This window comes from Pristiophorus japonicus, chromosome 9, assembly GCF_044704955.1.
Source record: "Pristiophorus japonicus isolate sPriJap1 chromosome 9, sPriJap1.hap1, whole genome shotgun sequence".
NCBI classification, from domain to species: Eukaryota; Metazoa; Chordata; class Chondrichthyes; family Pristiophoridae; genus Pristiophorus; species Pristiophorus japonicus.
Window position 1 is genome coordinate 72,599,478 of NC_091985.1, and position 18,185 is coordinate 72,617,662.

The window sequence follows — 18,185 nt, forward strand, 5'->3', positions numbered from 1 at the left end:
CGTTTGTCTTTACTAACCCTTTTCTCTTTACATATCTGTAGAAACTTTTGCAATCCGCCTTAATGTTCCCTGCAAGCTTCTTCTCGTACTCCATTTTCCCTGCCCTAATCAAACCCTTTGTCCTCCTCTGCTGAGTTCTAACCAGAATCAGAAGACAGAAGGGGTGAGAGGAAAGATATAAGGCTGAAGGAGGATACAGAAACAGAATGGGTCAAGTTCATGGAAAGACTTGAAAATGAAACCAAGGAGTTTAAATGTAATGCCTTTGGGCACAGGGTGCCGGTGTCAGTCATAATGCATAGTGCAGAGCAGTGTTTGGACAGCAGAATTTTAGACAAGTTCGATGGTGGAGTATTGGAAGCCAACTAGAATCTAACATATTGGAATAATCAAAGCTAGCGATGAAAAAATATGGATAAGGGTTTCAATAGTGGAGGGAATGAGTAAGGCAATGTTGCAGATATGGAATAAGTGGTCTTGGTGATGGAAAGGCTATTGGACTTAAAACTCAGCTCTGAGTTAATGAGAACACTGAGAATTTGCATAGTCTGGTTCAGCTTGATTGCGTGGCCATGACGGTGTTTGCTGAAAATGATGGCTGCATTTTTCCTGATGTTTAGTTGGAGGAAGTTGTGACTCATCCATGACTTGATGTAGAACATGCTGTCTGACAGCAGTCGCAAACTATTTATCATTTTATATTATTCAAGGCATTATTATTCAATATTATTTTATATTATTCAAATTCTATTCAAAATTATATGTTGTGGCACTGTTAATATTTTCTTGTTCTTTTACTGTTTAATAAATTTGTTTAACAGTTAAAGCTTCAGTCAAGGTTTAGTTAAGTATTACTCTGCCACCTTCCGAAGAAGAAGATCATCTGAAATCACATGAAAGAACCAGTAGCTAAAATAAATTGAAGAGGGTTCTCTGTTTGTTCCCAGGGCATGCTACAGATTTACCTGGATATCTAGCAAGTGAAAACGCTCTCTGAGATATAGGTTGAGAAATTGGAGTTGCGCCGGAAAATGACACGAAATGGAAGTCACAAAGGGAATGCGCACCTGAAAATATCGACATGTGAAATTGGGCCTCATGCCACATCTGCATAAAATCGGTGATCTACAGACACCAATGTTCGCCTAATCGCTGGTCGGGGCCTTAGGAAATTCAGCTGGCTCTGATAGGGCGGGGCAGTTGCGGTGGGAATCATACTGGAGGAGGATGGGCCCATATTTTTGTGGAACCAGGAACAGCACAGAAACAAAGCTGTGAGAAAGTTCACTTGCCTTTTTGTGGGGAGGGTCTAGCAGTTTCTTTATCGACTATGAGTTAGGCCTCTGAAGACACAGGTCACTGGGTGGAGCACGTAAGTTTGATCAGAACCCTAAAACCAGTGTTAGGTCCCCAATTTGCATATTCAGAGCACCCAACATCTATTTCAGCTTCTAATTTGACAACTGGAACACGTCCGGGTTGAGATTGGGTGCGAGATCATGACCCAAAATTCGTCCCCGAATTCTATATTCTCACCCAAAAACAGGTGTGGGAAGGTTCAATCTCCCCCGTAGGGAGCATGGGCTCATCTGTAACTGTAAAAATCATAGAATGATACAGCATAGATGATGATCATTCGGACCATCGTCACTGTATTCTGTGACCTGGAAGCCAAAAATAAACTAGAGTAAGAAGAATAAAGAACCCCCAAAAATACAGGGGTAGAAGTTTGTTATGGCCTGTTTTTGGGCACATAAATAATGGCACACTTCCTGTGGGTGCCCAAATTAGGATGTCTGAAGTTCAGAAAAAATCTGGACTTGGGCCTCATTTTAATAGTTGCGCCAAGCTTCTAGCACCTGTCACGTCTCCAGAAGTAACTTGCAAAATTGTTGCACTCCAATTTCTTATTTCATTATCTGCAGCAGCCCGTAGAAAGGTCCAGAAGTGGGGAGGAGAGGGGAATGGGTGGGTGGAAGCAGATGGGAGGGGACGAGCACAGGCCAGCAACAGACCACAGTGTTAATGTGGAGGCAGGAGGAGCACTCCTATTTAAAAAAAGTACCTGGCGGTTTGTTCGGATGCCTGCAGCTGTTCCTTTAAAGACAAGTGGTGGTTTGGCCTCTGTAGATCCTTGAAAAAGATCCTTGAAAAATCATAGCACAAGCTCCGACTAATCTTCTTAAATTTTGCAAATGGATCTTGAAAGGGCACAATTTAACACTGAATTGTGGCCTGCACTCATTTCAGGCAGCTGCCAGGCCACTAAAAAAAGACCCAGATGAATCTAGCAGTTGCCGGAACATACGCAAAGATCAGCGCATTGCTAAATTAATCATTGCTGTGCTCATTTTATCACCTGTCTCTCTTTTCTCCCAAACTCTTTTCTTCATCGTTCTCTCTCTCTTTTTATTTTAACTGTATTTTCAATTTATATATGATATATCTTGGCTCATATCATTTCTCCTTCAGAAAGTGGACCTTTCAAGTCCCACTGTTTATTTTGGATGTTGTATCTACGTTTCTTTAAAATGGCTTCTAATTCGGTGCAAGCTGACAACAAAGATCCGTTTTTTCAGCAATCAAGAACCAGAAGTCTGAAGATTGTTGCAAGCAGATCAACCTTTGACGCAAGTTTTATTTGTCAGAATGAGAGAGCTACCACAGAATGAGTTCAGAGAGACCAATTGCATGCACATAGATAATTTATTTGGAGTATTCCAACCTCTGTCCTGAAGATTTTATTCATAGCACAATACTATTAGCAGGGTCTAGAGCTGGAAATGTTGAACAGGTAAGAATCAGCAATTACATAACTTGGAAAGGAGCTAGATTAAATTTCAAACTCCACCCATTCTGAACATTAATAGAACATCAATAATCAGTCCTGGCAACTCTGATATCCTTACCATACTTAAGTGATTTTTAAATATATTTGTGTTACAGTGCTAATGAATTGTGAAGACAGAAATTTATACCAATCCCATGATAAAAGATAACAAATTTTGAGCATTGACAGAAAAGTCCTGATTTTAACTCAAGGCGTGAATCGGATGAACAGGAGGTGGGGCAAGCAGGCATCTCCAATGATGTGCCAGCCTGAGGTCCAGGTGATTTTAATGCCCAGGTCTCAGTTCAATATGATTTTCAGACTACCACCTAACTACTACCGGAAATAGGCAGCTCAGCCACTTTATGAGCACAATTTCCAGCGGGCCTCCCAAGCCCTATTTAATGAATGCACCTCTTAAAATGAGGTTGCATTCACTAAAGACAGATTGTGTTTCAAGACTGTGCACACAATTCCGCTGCGACTAATATGCCGGAGGGCTGACCCGAAGTTTTCTGATACCTCCATGGAGATCCTTGTGGATCGGGTCAAGGCATGAAGAATGGTACTATTGCCCAGAACCCACAGGAGTATTCCCCAGAGCCACTATTCAGTCGGCCTGGATAGAGGTGGCTGACAGGGTCAGTGTCAGCAGTATCACCCCCAGGACCTGGCTTCAGTGTAGTTAGAGATTCAATGACCTCACAAGGGCAGCAAGGGTGAGTACAGCTTGTCATCTCTCCAGCTCTCTTGGCAACACCTGACAACACTCTTTTCACCATTGTTAGCAATTCCCTCCCCTCTATTACATGCTTCAGCATACAATCACACCAAGCTACACCTCTCTCATCCAAGCACACTCACTTCTTCCTTTGCTGTCTTCACACTACAGACTTACAGTATTTTCTTCTCACATCCTAGCACTTGCACAATCACCAGCTACTCCCCTCACTCCTTCCTCACTTCACATTCTACAAACTTGTCTTTACATTTATCACCTCCCCATCCTTATTCCATCTTGCTTCTTCTCTGCCTCTCAACACATGAACTATATGCAGCAACCCAACACATTGCCACTTATCTTTTTAACAATGAATCACTAATTCTCCTATCTTTTTCAGCAGGACAAGACAGCGCATAACATGAGGGAGAGGACCAGACCTTGGAATGAGTACCCAACATCATTTCACACACCCAAACAGGGCATGAGGTCTTGGCATAAGTGATCCAGCAGAGCCATCAGCTTTGGGGAAGGTGATTCTGGCAGCTTATCTGAGCAGGATGTCTACATATTACTTGTAACCCTTCATTCATCTCAGCAGTTATTCAGCAAGCTTCATAACTTCAAGTTGCATTCTCAGGACTGTCAGCTGTCTATGTCTAGCCTGTCAGTGCGATCCTAACTCATGTCACTTTTCTTTTTCCTCTAGATCCTTCTCAGCAACAAGAGCTTTGTGAAGTAGATATCTCAGCGGATGGTAATACTCCATCCCTCCCAAGTACAAGCACAGACAGTAGCACTCTGGCTTGGTTGGATAGAGGGGTATGCACGTGGTGCAACAGCCAGCACCAGTGAGCAGCAGCAAATAATGTTGGCATGGATGGCCAGGAGACAGCTCGTTAGAGAGCAAAGTCCTCTTGCAGCTCTGCTGAAAAGAACAGAAATGAGGACTTCAGGGGCTCAGCTATGAAAAGGAAACAGCTTGCCTTATATAAGCTGTTATACCAGGATGGCCTGCCAAGGATTTTCAGTACTATGGCTGAAAGTGCAGAGCAGTCCATTTCCAGCCTATGTGGTGTCATCTTGCATGCCATCAGCACTCTGCAGTCTACCCTAGAGAGTGTGGCCACCTCCAGGGACGCTGCAGTTGAGCCCTCACAAAGGGAATCAGTATCACTGGCCTTCACAGCTTTGGTGGAAGCTCAATCAGCTGCCATGCAGACTCGGCTCAAACCTGTGCTCTAACTTGGAGAGACAGATGTCTACCTAGGAGAGACAGATGTCTACCTTGGAGAGACTATTAGCAGGGTCGAGAGCTGGAAATGTCCTACAAATCAGTGGAAGCGACAAGCTCCAGCCCCATTGGAGGTGGCGGTGACACTATCGGAACAGAAAATATTGCCCTCAGGATGTCAGCATGTCTGCTCTTTCGCCACCCCGTCAATAATTAGCCATCATGGTGCCAGCAAATTAACTGGGCCAGATGCCGCAACAGTAGCTGAGGTTAAGCAATTTACAGCCAGGCTTTCACAGGCTCGAGCAGCCAGAAGTCACGGGCCACAAACATCTCAAGGTTCCCCATATGATCAACAGCAGCCTTTCACCAACTTTTCTGAGGTTACGAGGGGGCACCTCCTAGGAGTTAGGAACATTCCTTGTAAAAAAGGCACCATGGGTTCACACTTGGATCAAAAATGTGTTGGAAATTAAATTTATCATATTTGGTTCTTTAGTCTGTAGTGTTTTTTTTTTAGCAGCTTATGAGTCTGCATTGTCAGTACCTTACTGAGCTAGAAGCTGGTTGTATGGTTTCTGTGATATATTTTTATGACATCAGTAAAGCACACACGCACATACACACACTCACAAAATGGCTCCATTACATCATGTGACTTTTATTGTATTTACAGCAGCAGTTGCATTAGTAGTCCACTAGGTAGAGCAGTAGTCCACTTGGTGGAGCTCTATATTATACTTCCTCCTTAATGCAGAAGTAATCATAACAAAATAATCATCAGACATAACGTGCATGGTTATACACAACAAAATACATGGACTTATTTTGCCATATTTACATATCAAACTCAACGTTTGGTTTTCTGCTTCGAAGAGGATATCTTCGCTCTTGAACAGAGCTTTCCAAACTTGGTGTCAAATTTAGACTCATTCTAGGCTGAGCCTGAGGAGAATTTTTCTCCAAGAGTAACCCTTGAATTTACATTTGGTCTCTCTACAACTTTAGACTGTTTGGCTGCCTGACTTGGACTCAGATTTAAATTCTGATTTTCTCCTGGACTTGTTTCTAGTACAACTGGTGTAAGATTTGCTATTGGTACTCTACTTGTAACAAGACTATCTTATTCATCAGAAATAATTGAATCCTTCCAACTTTCAACTCCTTCCACATCTGTAGGTAAAAACCTAACCTTTCCATGATCAAATATCTTGACCAAATATGTGTGAGGACCACATATTCTCACTACTCTTCCTGGTAACCAATTTAACCATTTATAGGACCCAAGTTTTGGGACGCGTCTAAAACGGCGCAGCCCGGACCTGGACGCCCGTTTTTCGCGCCAGAAAGTGCGCCTAAAAAAAACTTCCCTATTCTCTGGCTCCCTGCAGGTCTTCTGCAGCCGGGCACAGCACAGCACGAGCTGTTGGGGGCGGAGCCAGGTCCCTGCACTGAAAACAGTGCCGGGACCTCTGCACATGCGCGCTACAGTGAGCGCGCATGTGCAGTAGCTCCAGGCGCCCAAAACTATGTGGGAGAGGCCCGAAGCACGCAGCCCCTAGCCCTGGCCGAATGGCCTCACTGGGGCTGCATGAATAAGGCTCCTCCCATGCCCAGCTCCTGCTTCCTCCCGACCCGACTCTACTTCCCCCCTCCCCCCAGCGACCCGACCTCCGCAACTCTCTCTCCCCCACCCCCCCCCCCCCGTACCTCAGCGACTCTCTCTCCCCCCCCACTCCCCCGGACCTCCGCGACTCTCTCTCACCCCCCCGGACCTCCGCGACTCTCTCTCCCCCCCCTGCCCCCCGGACCTCCGTGACTCTCTCTCACCCCCCGGACCTCCGCGACTCACTCTTTCCCTCCCCCCCCCCCCCCACCCCACCGAGACCCGACGCCACCTACCTGTAAATCTAGCCCGAGGTCTTGGGCCCGGCCGTTCAGCCTCCTTCTCTCCCTCCCCCCCCTCTCTCTCCTTCCCTCCCCCTCTCCCCTCTCTCCCTACATCCGCTCTCCTTCCCTACATCCTCTCTCCTTCCCTACATCCTCTCTCCTTCCCTATATCCCTTTTCTCTCCTTCCCTCCCTCCCTTCTCTCTCCTTCCCTCCCTCCCTTCTCTCTCCTTCCCTCCCTCCCTTCTCATCCCCCTTCTCCCCTCCCCCCCACCTCCCTTCTCTCCCCTCACCTCCCTTCTCCCCCCTCACCTCCCTTCTCCACCTCCCCCTCCCCCTCCCCCCTTCTCCCCTCGCTGTCAGAAACACAGACATTGACAGACAGAGAGTGAGAGACACACACACAGACAGACAGATAGAGACACTGACAGAGACACACTGGGGGGGGACCGTCCCAGCACGCTGTTGAAGGACTCCCGGTGTTGCAGTCGGTAAGTAGAAAATGTTTTATTTATTGATTTTTAAAAAAATATATATTTTTAATTAATTTTTTTTGATTTATTTATTGGTTGATTTATTGATGTATTTATCATTTATTATTGATGATGGCTCTTTATTTGTAAAACTGAAGTGTTTAATGTTTGTAAACTTCCCTTTAAACCCCCCCCCCAGTTCCCTACGCCTAATTTGTAACCTACGCCTGATTTTCTAAAGAGTAGACAAGGTTTTTTCGAACGTACAAAAATCTTCACTTACTCCATTCTAAGTTAATATGGAGTAAGTTTTCACTGCCTAAACTTTGAAAACAGGTGTAAGTGGCCGGACACGCCCCCTTTTGAAAAAAAAATTCTGTTCCAAAGTGAAACTATTCTAACTGACTAGAACTGGAGCAAACTAAATGCTGAGAATTTGAATTTCTAAGATACTCCGTTCTACACCAGTTGCTCCAAAAAATCAGGAGCAACTGAGGCCGAAACTTGGGCCCATTGTGATGGCTCTTCACTCTAACCTTCTGATTCAATTTCACACTTCTCTCTCTTATTCTACCTCTATCATGATTCTCTTACTGTCTTAATTGTTTCTCTTCTACTGACTGCCAGGTTTGGCTTTAACAACGAGAACCTGGTTCATGGCAATCATTTGAGAAACAACTCTATGGTGTCCTACTGATAGTTGTATGAGAAGTAATGATAAGTAATCAGAAAATTTGCTAATTTGTGGTCCAATGAAAACTGCCGTTTTTTTTGGATTTGGATTCAACATTTGTTTGATGAAAGTACGTTTTACAATTCATACTGTGCGCTCTGCTGCACCATTTTGAAGCAAAGTATTCTGAATAAAATTGTGGCCCATTATCAGACACAATTTCTTCTGGGAGGCCATATGAAGGAAACAATCTTCGCAAATGATCTAGTGTTTTACTTCTTGTTATTTTCTGCAGCGGAAACGCCTCTGCCCTCTTTGAATGCCTATCAATCACACTGAACAATTGTTGTCCTAGCACAGAAAAATCTACATTTAAACTTTGCCACATCCTGGGAGGCCATTTCTATGGATGTAATGGTACTGATAGTGGTTTCTTGGTTACCAATTGACATGTTGTACAACGACTAACGATATACTCTATGGGCTAGATTTTCCATTATTTTTGCATGCATAACGCCCAATTAATGTCTATTTTAACGCTGAACTGACGTGTAACACCCAGATATCACCCATTTAGCCACAAAATGGAAACTGACAACCATTTCTCGGTCACTTATCACCAAGCATTACTTTCTGCATGTGCATAACGCTGAGAAAAAATAATACCGCCTGCCCTCTTTTTTGAGGTGGAATCATCAGAATGTGCGATCCCAACGCCCATAATATCGCCCAGCGTTATTTTCGTCACATAATTAACGCCGAGATTTAATAATACCGCCCGGCCACTGTGTTTTGTCATAAAGATTACATATGCCGAAACTAACGCCCAGTATAGCACCCATCCTTACTTTCGGTACCTCGCACACATCTCGCCGACAATATCGCTCACCGAAAAAAACACCGGGAAAAAGTGAAACCAATCGGAACTACTCACAGCAGTACGGACGCCATCTTCTAAATCACATGTCGCATCATTTAAAAGGCTGCTCTACTTATACCTCAGTGGAGTTTGGATGAACTTTGGAGGTGATGTGAACATCTGAACAAACATTTATCATACTGTAGACGTCTGGAATTTAATAGATGTCTTAGTGAGGACATTCATTCTTTGTGATCAATTGATGGAAAACAGATAGCTATTGGAATGGGGCCTGTCCTTTCTCACCCTCTCTTGATAGAAACATAGAAAATAGGTGCAGGAGGAGGCCATTCGGCCCTTCGAGCCTGCACCACCATTCAATATGATCATGGTTGATCATGCAACTTCAGTACCTCATTCTTGCTTTCTCTCCATACCCCTTGATCCCTTTAGCCATAAGGGCTACATCTAACTCCCTTTTGAATATATCTAACGAACTAGCCTCAACAACTTTCTGTGGTAGAGAATTCCACAGGTTCACAATTCTCTGAGTGAAAAAGTTTCTCCTCATCTCAGTCCTAAATGGCTTACCCCTTATCCTTAGACTGTGACCCCTGGTTCTGGACCTCCCCAACATCAGGAATGTCCTTCCTCAGATTAGGAGACCAAAACTGCACACAATACTCAAGATGTGGTCTCACCAAGGCCCTGTACAACTGCAGTAAGACCTCCCTGCTCCTATACGCAAATCTCCTCGCTATGAAGGCCAACATGCAATTTGCTTTCTTTACTGCCTGCTGTACTTGCACGCCTACCTTCAATGACTGATGTACCATGATACCCAGGCCTCGTTGCACCTCCCCTTTTACTAATCTATCACCATTCAGATAATAATTTGCCTTCCTGCTTTTGCCACCAAAGTGGATAACCTCACACTTATCCACATTATATTTCATCTGCCATGCATTTGCCCATTCACCTAACCTGTCCAAGTTCCCTGTAGCCTCCTAGCATCCTCCTCGCAGCTCGCACTGCCACCCAGCTTAGTATCATCTGCAAACTTGGAGATATTACATTCAATTCCTTTGTCTAAATCATTAATGTATATTGTAAATAGCTGGGGTCCCAGCACTGAACCTTGTGGTACCCCACTAGTCATTGCCTGCCATTCTGAAAAGAACCCGTTTATTCCCACTCTTTGCTTCCTGTCTGCCAACCAGTTCTCTATCCACGTCAATACATTACCCCCAATACCATGTCCCTTAATTTTGCACACTAATCTCCTGTGTGGGACCTTGTCAAAAGCTTTTTGAAAGTCCAAATACACCACATCCACTGGTTCTCCCTTGTCCACTCTACTCGTTACATCCTCAAAAAACTCGAGAAGATTTGTCAAGCATGATTTCCCTTTCATAAATCCACGCTGACTTGGACCGATCTTATCACTGCTTTCCAAATGCGCTGCCATTACATCTTTACTAATTGACTCCAGTATTTTTCCCACCACCAATGTCAGGCTAACCGGTCTATAATTCCATGTTTTCTCTCTCCCTCCTTTTTTAACCACTTACATACTACAGACTCTAGATGGTAGAAGGTACACTCGACAGCATCATGTGCCCAATGTAAGACATGCCAGACTGATGAGGAGGACCAGACGTTACACCCCCCACAAGTACAGGGACAAGTAGTCTTACCTCAACTTGTGCGACACCACCTGCCTTCGGAGACTGCGCTTCCACAAAGAGGTTATCAGTGAGATATGTCAGCTCATAAGGAGAGATCTGCAGCCTGCCAGCACCATCAGGACTGCACGGTCTGTCGAGGTCAATGTCACCGCGGCACTGTTGTTCTACGTGTCGGATTCCTTTCAGGCCTCAGCTGGCGACATTTGTGGTATATCTCAGCATGCCACACATTGCTGTAACATTAGACAGGTCATTGAAGCCCTGTACACACGCAGGATGGACTTTATTAGCTTCCCTATGACCAGGGAGGCTCAGACTGAGAGGGCTTTAAGATTCTACCAAATTGCTAACGTCCCCAAGGCGCAGGGAGAAATAGACAGTAAGCACATCGCGAAGTGGGCACCTTTTCAGGATGCAGGGGTTTTCAGCAACCGCAAGGAATTCCACTCCCTGAATGCAATTCGCTGTTGACCACCAGCAAATTATTATGGCAGTGAATGCTAAATTTCAGGGCAGCATCGATGATGCTCACATCCTGTATGAGAGCACTGTATCTGACTTGTTTAACTATCAGCCACAAGGTCAATGCTGGATGCTTGGTGACAAAGGATATGGCCTCGCCACCTGGCTGATGACACCCCTGTGTGACATCCACACCGAAGCTGAGAAGCAATACAATGAGAGCCACAGAGCCACTCGCAATATTGTGGAGAAAATCATTGGAGTGCTTAAGCAGCGCTTTGGATGCCTGGACCACTCAGGAGGTGAGCTCCATCCAATACCATCCTGAGCAGGTAGCTCAATTTGTGGTGATGTGCTCCATGCTGCAAAACTTGGCTATCAGGAGGGGACAAGAATTGCCAGAAGGGTCTGACGGTCCACCAGAGGAGAGAGAGGAAGAGGAGGATGAGGAGGTGGACGCTGACCTCGGGCCACACAAGCAGGCTGACGCTGAAGCCATGCCCCCGCCCCCCTGTAGACCGCAGGAAAGGGCCCTTGGTGGCATCACAGCTACAAGACTCTTGCATCAGGAGCTCATAAATGAGCGTTTTGCCTGAAAGAAAACACTGACACAATGCTGGGTGTGCAGGTCATACATTAATGGTGGCCATCACCTTGGTGACAGTTAAACTTTAAGTTGATTGAAGTTAAGTGTAATTATACCCTTTGATGTTAAGAAATCACCAGTGTGTAACGGTGCAGCTATCTGAGCCAATGCGCAACAAGGTTATGTTAAATAAAAAACATTTAAACCGACCATTTGTCTGAAATCATAAGTATATCTGTAAAAACCAACCCATCCCCCCCCCGCCACGCTTCTCCTCCCCACCTCTACCCCTACCCCTTCCTCTCCCACCTCCAAATCGCCTGGCCGAGGAGTTCCTCAGGCGCTGCTTCATTGGGTGGGGGGGGATGACGGCCGAACCGCTGCTTGGACGGGAGAGGACGGTCCTGAGGTGGGAACGTGCTCCGAGCCAGAAGCAAGATGTTGCTCCTGGCTCTCATGCGTGGTTGGCAATGGGGGTGCACGCCCTTGGGGTGCAGTGCCGCGCTCCAGGACCATTGGGAGCCCTCTGCCACCAGTGTTCCTGGCTAACAGCTCCAGGGCCTCCTCCATCCTTTCCATGTTATATCTTATTTGTTGGACAAAAATTCGGTGCCAACTATGTTCTGGGTGCTTAGTGGGCTTTTTGCTGCTGGTGAATCTCCCTCGTGCCTCCCACAACAGCCAAAAGAAGCACACACCACGCCCACACACGCTTTCAATCCCTCTCTGCTCCCTCTCTCTCTGTCTCCTCTTCTGCGCATGTAATGATGACCCCGACCTCCTGAATCGCAGGAAATGAGCGTTGCCATGCCATTGCTAAGGATGGTGACACTTTATGGCAGAAGGTCAGAGATTTAACGCTAACGGCCATTTCAGATCGCTTGTGCTAACACCCAATTTTTAAAATGGAGACTAGGGGCTTTGAGAATGGATGACAAGCCGGCGATCTGAAAACCCATTTTTACCGCCCACGCCAGAAATACCACCCATTTTTGGGCAATCTGCACAAAAGTGTAAAATCTAGTCCTGTATCTTTATCTAGACCTGGCCAGCATAAGTAACTGCATGCAAAACTCTTGGTCAAGCACATTCCCAGGTGTTGGTCATGAAGATCTCCTAATAATTTGGACCTGAAGTTATTTGGAATAACTACTCTTGCACCCCACATGATACAATCTTTATCCACTAATAATTAATTCCTACGAACGAAGAATATCTTTCTCTGATACTTCGTTTGGCCAGCCATTTGCTATGTAATCACACACCTTTGACATAACTGGGTCACAATTGGTTGCTCTACCAATCTCTTCAGCTGTGACTGGCAGTTCATCAATGTATGAAAAAGAGAGCACTTCTTCCCTATTGGGTGTAACTTGTGATGGGGATGGCAACCTGGACATAGCATCAGCATTACCATCTGACTTAGGTACAACAACAATCGATGTAGCCCAATTACTTAGATCTACCTCAGAGATAATGTTCTCAGTTTCTAGTCTTTTGAGTTCTTGTTCAACTTTCTCCTTGAGTGCCTATGGTACGGGATGTGGCTTGTAGTAAACTGGTCTTGTGTTTTTCTGTACCTTGACACCTGCCTTGAAACCTTGAATCGGACTGCCTGTTTCACAGAATACTTTCAGATACTGTTTAATGACATCATCCTTCGATGCAAATCTCAGTTCAACACAAAAAATCTCATTCCAATCCAGCTTCAGTAATCCCAACCAATTTCTACCTATTAAGGCAAGCTTGTCTCCTGCCACTAATAAGAGATGCAAGCTCTGAAACTGATCTTTGTATTTCACCAGTATAGTGATACAGCCTACCACAGGAATTTGCTCTCCAGAGTAGCCTCACAGCTCTATCTTCGACTTTTTTATCAGAAAATTGCTCAACTTGTCAAGATATAGTGATTCCGGTACTACGCTCACGGATGTACCAAGGTCGATTTCCCTGGGTATCCTGGTTCTTGTAATGTCTACTTGGATGATGATACTTCGCAAATTATTGTTATATACCCTTATGCTCCTGATGACGTGTAGCTCCAGAACGTCCTCTGTTGCTTTTCTACAATGCTGTGTAGTTTCTGGCGATTTCATTGAACATTGGTTTATTCTTCTGTCGGCATACCTTTGAAAGATGCCCACTTTTCTTGCAGAAGAAACTCTCTGCCTTCACATATGGACAGCTTTGAGCATTGTGTTGACCCAAGCAATGATAACATGACTTCAATGCGCTGTTACCTTGGCCAATTGCTGAGGCCTTGGGGCCCAACTGCCTTTTACTTTTAACCTGAAGGTGATTCTCCTCGGTTGTCGGATGATTGGAAATGGTGTAAAATTCTCCGCAGTGTTGGTTGGCCATATCCATCGACATAGTTGTCTGACAAGATAAATCTAAAGTCAAGTTTGGGGATCGTCAACAACTTTCTTCTGATTGCTTTATTTTTCATCCCACAAACAAAGCGGTCATGCAATGCTCGGTCCTAAAAGTTTCTGAAATGGCAGTGAATGGATAGCTTTTTTAAAGCTACAATGTACTCACTAATACCCTCAACAATTGATTGATCTCGTAATCCAAAACGTTAACATTCAACAATTTCCAGGAGCTCAGGACTGTAGTGCTGTCCTAATTTGGTTAGAATCTCCGTCATTGATGTGTACTTTGGCTTAACAGGAACAAACACATTTTTCAGGATTTCATACACCGCAGGGCCTGCTTCAGTCAGGAAAATAACTTGTTTTCTTTCTAACCCTACCCAGTTACGGTTTTCATGATCAGAGACTTCGATGATATAATTTGCGGTGAAAAACATTTCTAGCCGCTTCATATACGCTCCGAAGTTTCTTAGTCATGATGGAACTCACCCAAGCACCCTATTATTTCCATGGCGCGGCCATCTGGACTCTGGCAATGTCAATAGTGTGTTTGAAATTTATCTTGGATTTTTAGCTGTACTGCAAAATAAAGAACCTCTCAAAGTCGTTCTGTTGGTTGGCTGGATCATTCACCAACAAAAATTTCAGCTCGAGTATTCAGAAATTCTATCCTGCATCGCCAATGTGATATATTCTCACATCATCACTAAAGCACACACACACAAGATGGCTCCATTACATTATGTGACTTTTATTGTATTTACAACAGCAGTTGCATTACCACAGTAGTCCATTAGGTGGAGCTCTATATTACAGTTTCAATGTTCTTTAGTGCAGGTTTAAGGGAGTGTGCAATGTGGAGCACATCACTATTCTGTAGGAAACTTTTTGGGGCATATTGTAGGGAGCCCCCAGATCTGTTGAGATACCTGAACCTCTGCTTCAGCAGCCCTATGGTGTGTTCAACATTCATGCTGGTGTTCCCCTGGCTTTGATTATACCTGTGTTGCTCAGGCATTGTAGAGTAGCAGAGAGATGCCATGAACCATATGTGTAGGGGGAATCCCATATCCCCCAGGGGCAATCCTGCTGCATTCCTGGAAGTGTCAAAAACTGTGGGGATGATAGATTGTGGTAGAATAAATGCATTGTGATAGCTGTGTGGGTACTTTGCTGGACACTACCTGGACGTTAATGGAGTGGTAATCTTTCCTATTCACAATTGATGCTGGTTGGTGTTCCGGTGCCCTGATGGCAATATGTGTGCAATCAGTGACGCTCTGAATGTGAGCAAAGCCAGCCAATGCTGCAAATCCTCACGCTCTCTTATGTTGACTGTTGAGGACAATGGGGAGGGTGATGTACCAGTCAGCTCTGGCAAACAGGGACTTGGTGACCTGTTCACTGTAACTGCATACTGCAGACTGGGAGATGCAGGTGATGTCTCCTGTAGCCGACTGGAAAGAGCCAGTGGCAAAGAAGTTAAGGCTGTGGTGACTTTGACAGCCAGTGGCACATCATGACCTCCACACCAGCAGACAGCAGTCCCGTTGCAAGAGGCTGTATAGGTCTGCAACAGCCTGTTTGGAGAAACATCACCTCCTGATGCCCTGGTCCTCAGATAGATCCATAGCTCTTTGCCTGTACACCCTGTGTGCGAGGTGTTGCCTCCTGCACGGACCCCCCTCACCTTGTCTTCTAAAGCCCTAGATTCTGATGATGCTGGTTGCTGAGGCTGCTGCTACTCCTCTTTTACAACTGTTCCTCCATCCAAATGAAACTGGCAATGATAGCACCTATGATAAGCAGTTAAAGCTTACTGACGGTGATAAGACTAAAAAAGCGCAAAATCTGGAAACTCTCCTGGCAATCCAAATAGCACAATGATCCTATGATCCACTTAGCTGAAGATGAGTGGCCTCTTGTACATCCTCCACCCTACTATTCGCAGCCTTAAGCTGTCGCGGCCCTAATCACTGGAATTCCCTATCTAATCATCTCCGCCTCTCCACCTTTCTCTTTTTAAAACCTACCTCTTTGACCAAGGTTATTAGTCATCCATCCTACTATCTCCTTTGTCTGATTACGCTCCTGTGAAGTGCCTTGAGATGCTTTACTATTTTAAAGGCATTGTTTTGTTCAGTGCCCCTTTAAATACTGCTGCAGTGTTTCTGAGAGACCTATCCAGTTGGATTTTACTGGCCAGTTGAGCACTGAATGCAAGTATTGTGATTTCACATAAAAATGGTATTGGGGTCCTATTTGCATCATAGGACCTCAATTTACATGTATTTATGAGCCCTCTGCCTGCCTGTGGCAGGCGCCTTCACCGACTCAGAAAACCGCGTGGGTAAGAATGCAGTGGGCAGGAACAATGAATGAGTTTTGAATAACAAAGTGAGTGGCCTGTATCCCTACATGAGTGCCATGAGTGAAGGTTATTTCGACTGTTATACAGTTTTTTCAGTTTGAGCCAATTAGATAAATCAGAATCTTAGTGTACTGAGGTGGCCAAATGGTTAAAGCAATGGAGTTACTATCTGTTGTGTTAAAGAGGAAAAGGTTCAAAGCTCAACTTCATCAAAAAGGACAATGCTCATTGTGATACAACATCCTGGGTGATTTCAATGTCCATCAGTTCCCATTGCCTTCTCTCCTCTGAATTTGCCTTAAACTTTGCCCTCCTTATAAACTGACACCCCTTGACCTTGGTCTCGATCACAGACAAAGTAATCTCTGATCATTCCCTTGAATTCTTCACCACCCATATAGCCCTAACCCCTTCCAAATCCACTTCCTTCTGCATCTGCCCCAGGAAAAAAACTGGCCCCCAAGTCACTTACAACTGCACTTTCAAAATCCCAACTGGCTAGTCTTTGGCTCTCCATTCGTCATGATACTTCTTCAACCATCAACTTGCTCAACTACTGCCTCAGCTCCATCTCTGACACCCTTGTTTATCCCAGATGTACCTCTGGTATGGTCCCTGTTTCCACTCCCTCAAGTTCAAGTGACACAAACTTGAGGATATCTGGCACTCCACTGATTTATCTATACATCACAAGACCTTGCTGGTTGACATCAAGCACTAGTGGGCCTCACTCTCTTCTGCCAATACTGTCTACTATCATTAGGATTGTCCTGCAGAGCAAAGACAACCTCCTGCTTTTCTCCACTACCAGCCCTCTCCTTAAACCCTTCTGCCCAAACCCCGCCACACTTGCCACCAACGAGTGCAAAGAAGTCATGGACTAAATGTCACTAAAATGACACTATTCATTCAATTGCCTCTACTGCTGCCCTCCACACCCCTTTCCCTTGTTCATCAAGCCAAACCTCCCCCAGGCTCCACTCAACCCCAAACCCATGTCTTTCTCTAGTTTCTCTCCTATCTTCTGTGCTGGGCTGCAGCAGTTCAAGAAGGCGGCCCACCATCACCTCCTCAGGGGAAACTACGAATGGGCAATGAATGCTGGCCTTGCCAGCGACGTCCGCATCCTGAGAATGAAGAAAACCTTACCTGAGCTCATCTTGTCCATGAGACCTACATCCTGCTTTGTTGACCCCATTCCCATTAAACTTCCACTGCTGACCAAGGGTTCCCTATCCTCAGGTACTGAATTTCTTCCTTTCAAAATCACCCCTCTCCTCAAAAAGCTCACCCTCGACTCCTACCTTTCCATCTTCAACCAACATTTTCTCTGTTTTTACTGAACACTTAATACACGTTTCAATAGTCCCACAAACATTACCAGTAAAACGCACACATGTGGTGGAGTTTTGCTTGCTTGGGCCACATATTAGAAATTCAGGCATGGAGGTCAATGGACCTCACAAGCTTTCTTGCCCTTTAAAATGAATTCATGGAATATCTGCTGGCCCACTAACCTGTGCAACCAATATGGGCTACCATTGGTTAAAGCACTGTACATGGAATGCAAATTTGTGAAATATATGCTTATGTGTTTTTTTTAATGCATTTTGGAATACTGAAACATGCTGCATTAAATTTTCAATAAAAACAAAATCTATTTATGAAGCAGATATCGTAATAATTATGAGTTAGTAATGATTTTCAGTCCTCAACTTGCTATTAAGTGTTTTGTTGTAAGTAAAGATTATTAATTTTTGAACATTTAACATTAGTATTAATTAGCATTTCAGTATTCATTTGGAAGAAATAGGGAGGTTTTATTAATTAAGGTGTGTTTTGCCAATTTAAGTATGGAGCAGCCTCTTCTGTTTTATTGCAAATTTAAGGATGCATCAGTGTCTGTGATTTTATTGCTAATTACTACATTTAGTCATTTCCAATCTGTGCAAATTAAAATACATGAACAACTTTCATCATGCAATTCAAGTGCTCCATTGATTTACAAGATCATAAGTGCAGTA

At 44.6% G+C, this 18,185-nt stretch overlaps 1 protein-coding gene across 3 annotated transcripts in view; it reads left to right on the forward strand.

Moving 5' to 3' along the window:
• The window catches only part of ush2a (Usher syndrome 2A (autosomal recessive, mild)), a 1,282,968-nt gene that overhangs the window by 677,812 nt on the left and 586,971 nt on the right, over positions 1–18,185 (forward strand). The gene's annotated exons all lie outside the window — the stretch shown is intronic.